This window comes from Pinus tabuliformis, chromosome 3_2, assembly GCF_031772625.1.
Source record: "Pinus tabuliformis cultivar Carrire ecotype Pingquan chromosome 3_2, CPIR1, whole genome shotgun sequence".
Lineage (NCBI taxonomy): Eukaryota > Viridiplantae > Streptophyta > Pinopsida > Pinales > Pinaceae > Pinus > Pinus tabuliformis.
The window spans coordinates 1204939481-1204956240 of NC_142302.1; the positions used below are offsets into that span (position 1 = coordinate 1204939481).

General features: G+C 39.8%; 1 pseudogene; it reads left to right on the forward strand.

Annotated features, from left to right (window-relative positions):
* LOC149185085 (strigolactones hydrolase CXE15-like) overlaps nucleotides 1–16760 on the forward strand; it is a 134318-nt pseudogene that overhangs the window by 60412 nt on the left and 57146 nt on the right.

Below are 16760 nucleotides of genomic sequence, written 5' to 3' on the forward strand. Positions count from 1 at the left end.
GAGAGTTAAAAAAATTTCTTGACTAAAAGTGAAACCAAACTCAGGACAGCGAGGGCCTGACATGACGATCAGCTCGGGTTGAAGTGCCTCGACAGACTGGGGGGTTTCGACCTGATCGATAGATAGATCATCATAGACCAGTGTCTTGGATAGATTAACAATGGTTGGATCAACATCGTGATAAGATGAGGAAGTGAATAGATCGCGACAACCAATATCAGAAAATTCAGGATGTTTGTAGGCATCCTCATAGTTTGATGAATTGGGTAGAGGGGTATATGAGAAGTAGATATGTTCACCCTCTATGTTTTCAAGAATGATAAATAAAAGATTGAACGTATTTTTAGAGGAAGATGTGTCCTCTCCGCACTGTAATGATAGACTGACATCCGAGGTTTCCTATGAATGAGCGGAAGTAGAAGCATCCAGAAATGAGTTTTCACAGGCAAAATCAGCAGTGGTAGAATAACAGTGGATGTCAGGATGAAGCAGATGAAGCGTGGTTGGAAGGGAGTCATCCTTCACCGCAGGCTCTTCTTTAGATTCCCACACACACTCATCATGAATGATGGTGTAGGTTGGCTACATAACACCAACTTCGTCAATAGCTTGATCCTCATTCACAACAGGTAAGGAGACTGGAATGGGAGAACACAAGACAATAAAATTCAGAGGATCAAAAGAACACGAGGATGAAGATCAAGGGAACGATTCCATATGACAACCAATAGGCTTTCAAGCCAAATCTACAGAAATCTCAAGAGTAGGTGGGGTGGGAGGATGTGACAGTTCAATCGAGGTGTGTGCATGATCTCCCACATCACTCCACGGTGGTGGAGCTGTTTGATGAGGTGAAGGCGGACAATCAATTGTGACGACAACTATTCCTGCCTGTGATTGCGCAGCTCCATCACTAAAGTGTGTTGAGCGGGGTTCGTATATGTGAAGAAGATACTCAAATCTTCCATAAATAAATTCCCAGTCAATTTCATCTTCAGGGAAGTGGTATGCAAGATTACAAAAGCGTGTGTAAAACTAATCAATGGATTCACCGGGTGATTTTCGTAATTTCAGAATTTCTTGATCAAGTGCTTTCTAGTTAAAGTGATTAAAATCATATCTATCTCTATGACTAGATGAGCAAGAGAATGAATAGGTTTTTCAGGCAGTGTGGCACGCCAATGCATTGGGTGCCCTTGAAGCATGTAGATGAACAAGACGTAGCTCATATATTCTTTAAAGAATCCATGTCTTTCGCATGAGCCTACAATGCCAACCGCGTGCCTAACCAAGGCTATGTAGCCTCCACAATCAAATGTTTTATGAGACAAGCTATCTGAGGTCCCTTTTGGGGTGATGAAATCATTTCCATAAGACATACATTCCGGAAGAGAAACTCGATAGTGAGTCATGATAGATGTATAAAGATTCAAAACAGATGTGAGGACTCAGCTTGTCATCTAGCCCTCCTTCTAGTGCCAAAATGTTGATGGTGTTGGACCCGCCAACATGTAAGGGGATCTCCCTGGTAAGAAGTCCCAATTAGACCTGAGACTGTTTAGTGTAGGAGTCCCAGTAGTGGGTCCTATAGCAATGCCTTGACCACGATGTCGAACAGAGGTAAGTAATATAACTTTGTTGGTAGCAAGGGTGTGAACGCTACAGTGAGCCAGGGAAGGCGCATGAGAGGTTCTAACACAGGTGGGTTTAGATGAGTGTGCCCCTTCACAACGTGTATCAGTACTCAGGTGGGAAGGGAACACACGAGTGAAGATGCATCACAAGCTAGAAAGTAGATCAGTCGGCAATCCAAAGTGATGGTTAAACCAACATCACATCTGCAACAAGATTCATATAATTGCATACGAAGTAGTTCATACACAACTACGTAAGTTAAACAACATACATCACTAAAGCAACCGAAACTATCCAACTACAATAACAACATATGCATGAAAATGTGTTGTCTCTTATTATATAAAGAAGTGTAAGTTCCAATCATACAATACATCCATGTAAACCTACTAGCCCCAACAATGGAATGTTACAACCACATCCGCCTGCTCCTTCAAAGAGATGTACTAGCTTCATGCAGTGGAGAAGCCAAGGTGTGTTACAATACTTTCCATGCTCTCTCCAAGATAGTCTTATCGGAAGCTTGGCTGACCAAAAGCCTCTACAATGAGTTATGAGGGACTATTTATAGCAAAGGGTGGGGTGACCCTTGACATTCCCCTTTGTGATAGTTCAACTACCCTCATGACTATTCACCTACTCTATGACTGTTACATCCAACTATTGACACTTGAGTTACACTTGACATGACTCAACATTACAATGCACATGTACTCATGTGAGACAACATGGCTTGAGCAAGCCATGCATGACATCACTAACACTTGGTTTGTTGTGATGAGACCAACTCTTTGACATGCTTGTGATGGTGAAGGTGGTGATTTGATGCCAAGCTTGGTCGTCCGTGATGGTATGCATTCACCTCATGGTGACATCTTGTTGAAGCGAACTCTCGTCTCCATTGCAACTGGTGCATTGGTTCAACCCCTTCATCCAACTCATCTGCTAACATGTGCATGGTCTTCTTGGGTGTGGCTGGACCGACAACACACTTATGCATAGTGTCTGTGCTGATCTTCAAGTGTGTGCTGGTGGTCATTCACATCAACTTGCCGAAGTACATGTTCAGCTCCAGTTGGACTTGCTTCTTATCTTTGCCTTGGTGAGTGTGCTGAATGGGTTGGATCACATGCATGCGCACAATGATGTGCATGTTGCTGAATCCGTACATGCGATCGAAAACACTACTCACCATGTCTGCTTTGTGCCTGTTGCTAGGATGGATCTTTAACCTGTACGGGCGCAGTTTCATCCATAAGTGTATGTTGTGCCCATTGTTGTTCCTATTCCTGTTGCAACTCATTCATCTGTCTGTGCAGCTTCATGTTCTTCCTTGAGTTGCTGCTTCAGCACATGCAACTCCTTCTTTGTTCCATTCTCTGTCTTCACACGATATTCATGTCGCGTCGTCACCTCATAGCCTGAGTCTCCAAAGTTTCTTTCATCATCATTGGATTTTCTTGAGCTTGCAACTTTGTTCCACCTCTATGTTGTCAACAACCTTCCTCTTGCATTCATTGCATCCGCTGCATTTACTGCATCTGTTGCATTCGTTGTGTTTACTGCATTCAGTATGCTGCCTTCAGTTGCAGTTCCTTAGGTTGCTTGTTGTGATGCTGCTGTTGTCATATCTTGATTTCCTTGTGTATGAACAACTTGATATCTTCGTGAGAAGGCAATCTCATAGACATTTGAGCGATTGCATCTCCAGGTGTGCTTTGGATGGTGTCTTCGACTCTAATCACTTGGAAACCATTGTACATGTAATGTTGAGAGGTAGAAGAACACCTACAAGACCTGGAGACATGGCGAAACTCATGGAAAGAAATCTGTCAGTCGAAAACAAAAATGAACATGAGAACTGACTTGCAACATACCTATGTGACTGATCATGAAGGTTGCACAATTTTGACCGGGAGGTCGGGAGACCGACTGCCAAGGCTACACAAGTCACAGTCTAGGCTACTGGGAGACTAACTGACTACTGAAACTGCACAATACATATTCAAATATGGTTGTTCAGTGCTGGAATTGTGGAATGCACAATCTCAGCTGGAAATGGCTTGTAGGCTCAGTGACTGCATTGCACAATTTTCAAGGCTAGCAGTCACTGTCCCTTAAGATTGCACAAAGCAGGTATGTGGAGTAGCTGCTAGATAGAAATGTGCATTTCTAGAGGGGAAGGTAGAGCCTTCCCTCTCAAGATTGTACAATGTTGTCTTGGTCAGGCTCTTGGTGAGGCAGAGTTTGGGCCAAGGCTGCCGAGACTCGCCGATGGGCAACTAAAAGTGAATGCGAGTGCAAATGCATGTTGATACTGAGAGTAAGCACAAGTGAATAATCATGCATGGAAATGGTGAATGAAATATTGAGAAAATGGAAACACATGCATGTGGGTGAGGTGAGTCGCCGAAACGGTGACCATTCGCGAAAGACACTTTCATGCATGTGATAGCAGTGAGATGTTGATGAAAACTAAAATGGTACTAGGAAAAGCTAATGTACATGTAAACGACATCAAGCATTCAATGAAATCAAGAAAATAGTACTTATACAAGCAAAAACAAAAAAAGTGACAGAAATGCAACACAAGGTGTGGGAAGCGAGCTTACCCCAAAACCACTAAGTTGAATGTGTCGAATGCTCCTAGATGTGATGTGGGATGTGAGAGTTGCAAGGTTGATGTGATGAATGAGCTCTGTAGTGTTTTTTTGATGAGTTTTGATAACATCGAGATTGTGATGTGCATGCAACAAATATAGGGAAAGCGACACTTGGAGGGAGGTTTCTGAAATGATCCTTGCATGTAACCTCCAACTGCTAAACATAAATCCTTGAAACAAGGGATGCATTTGCATGCTTCCTTGGGAGAAGCATCCCATGCATGTAAGCTTGTTTTCCTCGGTCTCGAAGAGAACCGATTAACTCAGCTGCACATGCAAGAGGTTGTTCGACTGCTTGAAGGAAATGTGCATTTCTAGCTAGGAGTTGGGCTGACTCCCCAGGAGATTTGCGCATTTTTTGTGCAGAGCAGCTGACTACTGCCCATATTTGCACAAATTCTTGGTTGAGCAACCTTGCTTGGGAAAATCATGCAATTCATGTTGGGAGTGTTGATTCGTAGGATTGCACAATTTCTGAAGGGAAGGCTGTTTTCCCTCCAAAAATGCACAATTTTCTTAGGGAAGCTACTCAGCCTGTAGTTGGACCAAATCCGGGTGAACAACCTGTGACAGGAATGCATCAAGCTATGATTGACAGGTTGCCTTTATGCAAGAAAATCACTGAATCTTGTGAACTTGATGAAGCAAGACAAGCTACTATGAAAAGTTGGAAGGGAGGCTCCAAAACGAAGCTAAGGCAAAATTTTGGAGGGTGGTTGTAGCCGCTACAACACGATGGTAGCTTATCTCTGAGAAGAGATGTGGAAACTACATACTTTTTGAATTATATTACAATGATACTTGGAGGCCTATCTATTATTGAAAAATAATGGAAAACCCTAAACATCCAAAAACCTAACATTAGGAGATGAAGCGCCAAAAGTTTGTGAGCTCCGTTGGGGTAAATTGGGACATCAACTTCCGAGGGTCATAAATTTGGCATACAATATTCATTTGATGCATATGATACCTCGTTAGAAAGTTATATTCGAGGACTACAACTTTCAACCGCAAATATGAGTGAAATACTCACGTTTGGTCATTTTCCCTTTAAAAAAACGTCATTTACGACCTCAAAATGACTCTTGGGGTTCAATACCCAAAAAAATGCCAAAAGTAGTAAATTATATTATAATTAAGGAAACTGAAAGAAACAATGGTGGGGGCCTAAGTGGAATAGGCTGGTGATCGCCAATATCCACCTAGATTAGTCCTCCACCTTAGGAAGCAATGGTCCCTAGTGCATTGAGTGCCTCCATGGGATGGGGAAACTTTTGCTGAACTTAGTCCCTCATGAGCCACTTGCCTTGGTGCAGGAGTTGGCCAGCTTTGATAACCTGATATAGTTGGATCTTCTTCTAGTGAGTGTTCTTGATCAGCATGTCCATGATCCGATTAATTGTGGTTTGTTCCATGTAGTTTGGGTTTAGCTCTCTTGGTGTATGTTGTTCTGCAATGTCTGAGGTGTCAAATAATGATGGAAAGTATGGTCGAAGGTGGTCCACATTGAACACTGGGAGGAGGCCAAGAAAAGGGGGGATGTTGAGATCAAAAAAATTGTCTAGCATAGCCTTGTTGATGGTTTAAGGCCCATATGAAATTAGTTTGATCTTCCAATGGGCTCCATTAAGACATTCTCTCTGCAAATGCAACCAAACTGTTTCGCCCACCTAAAACTTGTGTGGAATCTGATGTTGATCATGATGCTACTTGTACTTGGCATTGGACTTATCCAAGATGTCATGCACCTACTAGCAGATGTGTTGGATGTGTTCAATAAAATAGGTTGTTTTATCATCCTCTGACTATACATGTGTGGATTCTTCCTATCTAGTTGCAAAAGACAATACAAGATCAAGGGGACATAATGGTTGAAATCCCAGACCCACTTCAAAGGGGTTGTGGCCAGTTGAGCTATGTAGAGCATTGTTATAGCTATGTTTCACATAGGGAAGACTCTCATTCCATGTCCACAGATGCTTATAGTTGTACATGTGTTGTACGCAGACAATAATCCCGTTTCCAACCTTTGCCTGGCCATCAGTATGAGGGTGGAATGAAATCGACTTGGTGAGCTTGGCTTCCAACAATGACCAAATGCTCGACCAATACACAGTTAGAAACCTGCTATCCCAATATGATATAATGGTCTGCAGGACACCAAAATGTACCCAGACTCGTTCAAAGAAGAATATGGTAGTGGCCTTTGTTGTGATACTCTTCTTGCAAGCAACCAATATGGTCATCTTAGAAAATATATGACCACAAATACGCAATTGTTTGCATGCTTGGTAGAAGGAATACTAGACACATAGTCCATGGAGATAGTAGGCAAAGGAGTATACAAGCCTTGCTTCTTAATAGTTGTCTTGGTGATGGCACCATTAGTGCAGGATTTGATGTATTTTCTAACATCGTCTTAGAGATTTGGCTAATAAAAATACTTATGTAGTATCGCCATAAATTTCTCCACAATAAAGTGTCCTGTGACGCAACTATAGTGTGCCTCCCAAATCAGCTTGGAACGTTTGCTTGAAGGAACACAACAATAACCCATGTAGCATATTAATGCATCCTAGAGGTGGAAATTTAAAAGTTTCTTTCCATCCACTAGCATTTGGTATGTGGTGGTGAACTAGGGATGATTTTTAGATAGTTGTGGTTATCTAGAGGTCTTGTCGCCATAAGAGTTGAGAACAATGGTCAGTGCTGGAATCAGTGGCCGACTGAGACAATCTGCAACATGTTTAGTGTTTCCATTCTTGTACTTCATATTCAAATGGAATTGTTGCAGATATGTGGACCATTTTTTATGGTGATCATTCTGAAACTTCCCTTAGGTTTGTATAAATTGTAGGGGTCGGTGATCTATGTGGATGAACATCTCTTTCCCCATAATGTAATGTTTCCATTTTTGGAAAGCTTGCATGCTTGAATACATCTGCTTATCATATTTGGGGTGTTTCCGAATTGTGTCAGAAAATGTCTCGCTGTGATAGGCCATCGGATCCTCTTACTGGGTAAGAACTGCACCAATAGCATAGTTAGAGGTGTTTGTCTCAATTTAAAATGGTTATTGTAGGTATAACAATGTGAGCACACATGCAGAGGAGAGGAAGTGCTTTAACTCAATGAACACCTTCCATTGAGACGCAGACCAACAAAACTCTGCTTTCACTCCACCCTTGGTAACCTAACTCAAATGCCAAGTGATATGGGAGAATCCCAACATGAACCTTCGATAAAAAATGGCAAGGCCCGAAAACCTACGAAGCTCTGTGAGAGTGGTGAGGGATCGATAATACTGAATGGATTGGATCTTAGCCATATCCACATGCACACCTTACTCATCTATGATGGAACCGAGATATTGGACCTCGCTTATGCTAAAGGTGCATTTCTCTAGGTTGGCACATAGTTTGTGCTACTGGAGGGTTTGAAGGACCTGTTGAATGTGTTGCAAGTGTTTTTTCCTTTGTACCTAATTCCCCTAACACTAATGTCACTCCTAAACCTTCTTAAGCCCACCCCCCTTCCCCTCCACCCTCCCCCTTGTCAAACTCTTTCAACTTAATATTATATATTATTATTCCCCTTTAAGTTGTTTATCTAATTGTATTTTTATTCCTATAATCTCATTTTAATTTTATTTCAATTCTTCTTCTTTATATTCAATCTTATTCTAATTTAATTCATCTTTGGTTCTTTTTGTATTCTAAATTATCCTATACTATTTTAATCTAATATTCTAATTGAATCTTATATTTTAATTTTTCTTTGAATATTGTTTTATTGTAAATTAATACTATATTATTCTAATATTAAATTAATATGGGGTAGTGTAACTAATAAATGAAATGTCTTTTTGGTGGAATCTAACAAATTGATTTTTTGTAAGATTGAAATGAAATGCACTTTTGAATGTATAAATGGATTCAACACCCTAAAAAAACCTTGAGGCACTTCATCTTTTTAGAACAAACAACTTAAACTTATGATTTTTAAAAATCTATGACAGATTTTCAATAGAATGGACTAGAAAAGTTGTTCGGAAAATGGTCATTTCATCTATTGGTTAGACTAAGCTATTCAATATTATTAATAACTTGATTCCAATCAAAAATTAATTGTCCAATTTGATTTTAATATAAACTTTCAACCAGTGTTCCTAGGGGTAATTCAATTGGCGATCAAAATGAAGTGAAATTGTCAAAACTAAGAGATCCAAGATTCAATCCCTAGGTTGTGACCCGATGGAAAGAGAGTATCTGATGACCTAGTTTCTGATTCTTCTGAGTTAACACACAGACTCATTTAACCTAATATCTTAATATTTCATTTCCTTATTTACATTCTATTTTAATCTTATCCTATCTAAATTGACCATTGTACTATTTAATCCAATGTTATAATTTATTCTCATTTAATATTATTTAGTATTAAATTAGATTTTTATTTTTCTATTCCAAATATATGTAAATGCTTAATACCAATTTAATATAAATATTTATCACGTGTCAAATCAACTAATATGATTAATTTTATTAGTTTCTTGATGAAGTATTTATTAAATATTAAATTTATACTATAATGATAAATTTCTTAAGTTATTAATATAATTTAGTAAATATTAAATCTAAATAATTATGTATACCTTATAAAATATTATTTCATAAATTATTATAAAATTTTAAATTATTATTATTTATTTAGTATTAAATATTTTCTAATGCAACTATCATTTATTAATTACTTGATTCCTTAAATTTAATAATTTATTTTAATAGATATTAAATCTTATTAAATATCTATTATTTGAATTATTGGATAGATCAAATTTTTTAGTTTAGTATGGTGACATGGTTCCAAACTTCTTTTGTTTTACTCCTTTTTTAATCAAAAATTGAAGATGTGATTAATCCTAAAGAATGATCTAAAAAAACATGAACCTCAAATGTTTGAAATCATAGATAATTAATATTTTTCAATAATAAAATAAATTAATTGATATGTTTATATCTTTTTCATCTTCCATAACAGTGATATTTCTTCTAGAGTCTCTATTTGCATATCAAATCAAGCTTTTTGTCCTTGAAAATAAAAAAAGTGTTCATCTCAATAACAATACACCATTTTCCAAAAAACATCACTATCATCAAATTCTTAATTGTGAAAATCTACAAGCTAAAATATAGAGAGGAAAAAAAATTAAAAAAATCAAACAAACAAGCAAAAATAATTGGAAAACATTTAATCCATTTCTACTTTGCATAATGTAAAATTAAAAATAATTACACTAATATTAAATAAATTTTTATGATTTTTATAATTTAATTTATAAAAAATTTGAGTTAAGATAATCCATTTAAATTATAAAATTTTATCATAAATTATAACTAACATGTAAATATTAATTTCTAAACTAAAAAAAATTACCTTTTCAATCTTTATTTTATACTACAGTTTCCTTCCTAATATATTAGGAACAATATCATCATTATAACTATTACAAAACGACTTTTGCGATTACAAACAAAGATTTATCATAAATTATAACTGGCCTTTAAATATTAATTTTAAAATTAAAAATATTCTCTTTTCAATCTTTATGTTGAACTTCCATTTCCTCCCTAATATATTGAAAACAATATCATCACTATAATACCACCCTATTCATTACAAAACGACTTCTGCAAATCCAAACAAAACGTACCTATCACTGTACACAACTATCATTAAAAAACAAAATGTACGTATGACATTCATTAGAAAATTACTCATACCTAACTTCATAGGAAAAACCCAACAGACGGGCCATTCAAACACCAAACGATAAAGAATCATTCACACCACCAAATAGCACAAACTGCCACCTCCTACTAGTTCATTATACAATCATGATATCCATCAACTAAACCAGATTATTTGAAAAATATATTTCAAGATTGAGCGGCCATTATGAAGTACTAGGTATTGATGCAATGTGATCCAGACGATATCAAAACTGTAAGTTGAAAAGCAAATCACCCCAAAAGCACCAATGTTTTTTGTGTGATTCAGTGGAATTCTAATATTACGACATGGAATCCCTTCGCAACTAGTCTGGTTTTCATTATCTTGTAGCGACATTCTGCATAACAATCTGTCCAAAGAAAATTGGTTTGTTTTTATTGAGAGGGAAGATAAAGCGGAGAGAAAGAATAGAAGGGGTGAAGTGGTGTGCTCTCAGTTAATGGCAGTGTAGAAGGATCATCTAATGTTCCTTATGTGTTTTGTGGCATGTGCAAATCTAACAATGTGTCTGTTTGGGTTTTGGTGTAACCAACAAGGGGTATCAAAGCCAAAGGTCTCTAGTTAGAAACACACCTGGTTTGGGTTGGAACTCACCTGACTTGCATTGGGGGGAGATTGTTGTGCTCCCTGTTAATGGGGATGTGGAAGGAGAACGATGATCCAAGGCTCCCTGTGTGTTTAATGGCATGTGTTTAAATCTACCAATGTGTATGTTTACTAACACCTGCAGGTTAGTTCCACCTGGCTTGCGTTGTTTACTAACACCCACAGGTTAGTTCCACCTTGCTTGGGGAGATTGTTGTGCTCCATGTTAATGGGGGTGTAGAAAGAGAAGGATGATCCAAAGCTCCATGTGTGTTTAGTGGCATGTGTTTAAATCTATGATGTGTATGTTTACTAACACCTGCAAGTTTTGGTGTAACAGCACTCCAACATGAAGAAAAGAAAAAGTGTTGACATAACTGTTTCAACAGTAAAAGAAAAGGAGAATATTGCAGGATTACTGAAATTGTACAGAGATGGTACAATTTTCCGTAAAGAGGAACTCCGAACGTCCAACTCCTCCTTGCAAGGAGAAGCACCAGAAACTTAGGTCGCAAGTAAAGATAAGGCGTTCAATGAGAAGCTGGGGTTATGGGTTCGACTCTACCTGCCCTCTTCTCACCTCCAACAGCAACCACAAAGTTCTATTATCTCTGGTTGTTATTCACACCAATGCTTTGGTAGTATAGGTTTTATTGAGAGAACATTTCCACTTTGGCTCCTTACAACAATGTTTCCTTGTAATGTTTATTGATCTCCTATAGTATTGAACTACCCAACGGTACAGGAGATGAATTTAGAAAAAACTTTATTTAAGCATTAGTTTTTTTTTTTCATGTTGTTTTATTTCTGGAAATCTGAAAATTTAGGTGTATAATTATTATTATTACTGGTCACTGTTAAATTAGAGACCTTTTGTTTGTGGGACAACTGACTTACTTTCCTCTACCTATTTCACTGCCAAATCTAAGAAAGCATACATACTCTACCTCTCTAATTTTAAACTTATGACTTCTTCAAAGGAAAAAAGTGCTATTAATAAAAATAATTCTTATTAAATTTGTTTATTTATTTTAGAATTTTGACATACTTAAAAATATTTATACTTTTAAAATTAAAATTATAAAATAGTATAAAGTTGAATGAAATTATAATATTAAAGAAAGATATATGACTTTGGTAAACTTTTTAATGGATTTGAAAACAACTTACAAATTAATTTACTTAGGATTATCGTCTCAGGAAAATTTTTATTTGGGATTTTTATCATCATTATTATTATTTGATATATGAAGGATGTAATATTTTAGAAAGGAAAAAAGAAAAGAAAAAAGAGTTAAAGTAAATTTGAAAATATATAGGTTTTATTTTATTTTTTAGAGTGACTTTTTTTTTTCTTTTTAATAAGAACAATGATTATTATTAGTTATAGGAATAGGATAACAATAAGATGAGAAGAGACTTCTCAAAATTGCTTTAAATTTTTGACAAAATTATAAATGGTTGAAGCAACTATAAGATAAAGGTGCAAATCATGATTAAAATGAAGAATATACAAAGAAGCTAATCTATATAATATGGATACTATACAAAATATCATTATATTTGAATTTAAATAAAAAAAAATTTCTCGTTAAAACTATTCTATTATTTACAGGATCAAGAAAAACAGTTACATTCACAGAGTCATTTTACCAGAGGCCAACTGTGGCACTTTGGAATAGGAGTAACCAAAAAGAGCAGCCCTCGCAGGGGCACCACGTCTGAGCAAAACAACGCTCGCAGGGGCACTATACCACAAAATTGCAGCGAGACCAAACTAGACATCCCGCGCAGGGGCGTTGGACCAAAAGTGTTCATCCCTCGCAGGGGCATCAAAAGACCTTCAACATTATCCCTTTCGGGCAGTACAGACATAGCAAGAATAGACTTTAAGCAAAATAACATAAACAGAAAACCAAAACAAGACCTGAGCAGCGAAGGAGGACGGCTATTCGTCCGGCTCCTCCTCGACCACCCTGTACGAGCCATATTTCTCAATTTCCTCTGCACTGGGAAAGGAGTCCATGTTGACATTGTCCCCTTTGGATGTCGACACCTCCTGAGTCTGAGGAAGGTTAGAAACATGCTCTGGAGCATCCGCTGGCATCTCCTTGACGTCCTCTGAGCTTCCACCCGGGTGCTTCCCCTTGCTGTGATGAACATCGCCACCATCCGGAGATTCCTCAAGGAAGAGAACCGATACGTGGGCATTGATACGGGGTTTGTCCAGAGAACTACTAAAGGTGAAAATGGCAGAACCGAAGGCAGGCATAGGTGCCGGATCAGAGTCTGGGGCACTGGAGTCCATGAATTGGCTTGTTTGGAGGGGGTTGGCCTCAGCGATTCGATGGCAATGGCAACGGCAACAGTGGGATTGGGACGCATCGACTGGAGGACGTGAAGACCCTCCCCGGGCAGAACCTCGACGGCTGAGCAATCGTTGTCGAGGCCTAACCATCTTTGCAAGAGCACCAGGGGTATGGAGCAATGCGGAATAGGATAACCTTTCAGACTTGAGACGGCACCCAACAGACAGGAAGAAGGCTTTCATAGCAAGAGCTGTTACTTGGAGAACCATAGACCAGGCAAGAGCCTGAACTCCGAGAACCAAAAACTGAGCGTGAACCAGCGCATGGAGAGCCGACCCACCACCTTTTTTAACCTCCTCATCACCACCTCGAGTCCTGTTCGCCATAACTGCTAGCTACAGTCGCACCAGTAAACCGTACGGAGCATTGAAGTGCTTCTATTGTTCTCCCATGCTTTTATTCCTTGGCGGCGAGCATCGAATCAATTTTCCTGCGTTAATCTTGAGGCAACACATGGCTAGCATGTGGCTCCTCATAAACACGCATCTTGTCACCCGCATCCGGGGAAGCAGCATCGCTTTGGACCAGGCTAGCGCATTCCTGAGCCTGGACATTATTTGGTATAATAGTCGTGTTTCCTGTGAGAAGGGTATTCTCGTTTTCCACCCCTATGTTGGCCAGGAGGTCAGCAACCTTGTTGCCTTCCCTTTTTATATGATTGAAGGAAATGGCCCTGTTGCTGCGGAGCGCTTGTTCGATGGCCTCCAGCCTTGCTTCGAGCCTCCAACTGGCGGCGATTTTCCTTGCTTGAGATCCATTCTGGAGGCGCTTGGCCATGTTTATAAGGATCTGGGAGTCTCCTTCCACGACCAGGGGTTGAAGGTTGAGATTCCAAGCGAGAAGGAGCCCTTGCCAAAGTCCCTCTAGCTCAGCTGAGTTGTTGGTGTCCCACCCTATGTTTCCAAAGTATATCTGCAGGGGAGTGCCTTCATGATTCCTTAGAATTCCTCCAAAGCCGGCCATTCCAGGATTGCCTTTGGAGGCACCATCGAAATTGAGCTTATAGGAATGCTTAGGGGGAGCGGTCCATGTGCCCTTGTTTATGATGCTGCTTTTGGAAGGGCCGTTCTTGTGTAGTCCCTGAGGTAGATGCAATTGCCAATTGTCTAGAATGCCTTTCTCATTGTTTAGAGAAGGAAGATCCTCCTGTGTCCAGGATCGGAGCATCAGCGTTTCTTTGAGATTCCCACAAAGCCTATTCCATATATTTTCGATTGGAGAGCGTTGGTTTTTGAATATGCGTTTGTTCCTTTCCTTCCAGATGCTCCAGAGGATGAGCCCTGGGATTATGTTCCACAAACAGTTGAGAAGCTCGCTTTTATAAGGATTCTGTGGCCAGTGTCTTAAGGAGTTGGTTATGTCGTTCTCCATTCTGCATCTTCTTTGACATCTAAAGCTCGCCTTTTCCCATAGCTGATTGACTAGGGGGCAGGTGTCTAGGAGGTGTTGGAGAGTTTCCTCATTATGATTGCAATTATGACAAATGGAGGGACCATGAAAGTTTCTGCTCCTTAGTTTGTCCCAAGTGAGGATTCTTTTATGTCCTACCAACCATAGGAAATAAGAGACTTTGGGCCAGGATCCGAGACCCCAGATTTTGCTCCAGATTGGGTCAGAAGGGGTAGTGATATTGCATACGATCTTATAAGCCTCTGATGTGGTAAAGGCACCTTTTGGTTGATATCCCCATCGAAGAATGTCACTGCCTTCGTCATGTCTAATGCTTCTTTTCCGTAACTCCTTCTCCAGCTCCTCAGCATCCCGAAGGTTTGTGTTATTGATTAACTGATTACCCTGTTTCCATTTCCTGAATCCATGCTCCGTTTCCTGCATCCAAAACTGTCGGATCTTTTCTTGCTGCTGCTCCTACCTATTGAATTCCAGAGATGGATTAAGAACGCGGCTGAGCTATGGCATTTGGTTCCATGCATCTGTCCAGAATCTTGCCATTCTGTCGTCTCTCACTTCCCAAAAACTGTGGTGCTGAATTAATTGGAAGTGCTGTTTGGCTGCATTCCAGATTAGCGAGCCTTTTTCATTGGGAGTGAACCTGATGAGCTCTTCCTGAGGTCTGTTATTGGCATATTTGGTTGTCCAGATTTTGACCCAAGGTTTTTCTGGGTAAGTGACCCATTGCCACCAAATTTTAGCGCTCATAATGGAGTTGCTATGCTCTGGGTCTCTCAGCCCAATGCCCCCTTTATCTTTGGGCGTGCAGACGGTGGTCCATTTTACAAGAGCCCATTTACGGTTAGTTTCCGAGCTGCCCCATAGGAAGCCACGCTGAATATTCCTGATTCTTTTTAAAACCCATTTCAGCGCTGCTAGGATTGAGAACAGATAAAGTGGCATTGCTTGAAGGACTGAATTAATGAGCACCACACGACTGGCCAAATTCAAAGTTCTGTGCGTCCAAAGGTTAAGACGGGATTCGAGCTTCTCAATGAGAGTTCACCAAGAGGAATGCTTTATGGCTGAAGCAGTGAGGGGAGCTCCAAGGTATTTGGAGGGGAGGGTAGCAGTGGGAAATCCCAGGATATGAGAAACCGCTGTATTGACAGTTGGAGGAGTGTGAAAGAAAAAGATCTGCGATTTGGAGCTATTGACACTGGTGCCTGAAGCTTCAGAGAAATCATTGAGCAGGGCTTTGAAGCAGGAGGCTTCCTGGATAGAAGGGTAGCCAAATAGCATGGTGTCATCAACAAACTGTTGATGAGAAGTTGCAGGGGTGTTGTGAACAGAGAGGCCTTTGAGCTTATGAGAGTGGAGGGCGTGTTTGATGTGACGACCTAGACCTTCAGCCATTAGAACAAAGAGGAAGGGGGATAGGGGGTCACCTTGCCTGATTCCTCGGGATGGTTTGAAGGGGCGGGAGAGGATTCCGTTCACAAGGATGGAGAAGTGTGTGGATGTAATTAGACTCATGATCCAATGGATCCACATAGAACAAAATCCAAAGGCCATTAGCATTTGCTGAATGTAAGTCCAGCTGAGTTTATCAAAAGCCTTAGAGAGGTCCAGTTTGAGAATCATACATGCCTACGTTGATTGCTTGAGGGAGTGTATTATCTCGTGCGTGAGGAGTATGCCATCCATGATCTGTCTCCCTTCCACGTACCCCGACTGTTCCGGAGAGATGAGCAGAGGCAAGAGGGGCTTTAACCTGTTTGCAATAACTTTAGATATGACTTTGTAAATTACGTTGCAGAGAGCAATCGACCTATATTTGTCAGGGGTGATTGAATCCTCCTCTTTTGGGATAAGGGAAATGAAGGTAGAATTGAGAGAGGGAAGCAACCAATGGAGAGCTCTTGATTCTTCTACAATTTGCCATACCTCCAGTTTTATCAGCTCCCAGAAGGTGTGAAAGAACGTAGTGGTGAATCCATCTGGGCCAGGGGCTTTTCCTTCCTTAAGCTGGGACATTGCCTCATCCACCTCCTGAGACAGAATAGGGCGAAGGAGAAGCTCATTATGTTCCTCCGTGATGAGCTTTGGCACATTGTTGGTTATTCTTTCAATTGCAGGTCGCCTGTCTCCTTCAGGCTCTTGATGGACATGATTGAAGTGATTAAGGAATTCCTCCTCAATTTCCTCATGCTTCTCTACTTTTGCCCCCCCTTGTTTTTGAATGAAAGGGATGCTGTTGTGCATTCTTCGTTGAACAGTGGTTCTGTGGAAGAATTTGGTATTTCACTCACCTTCTTTCAGCCAT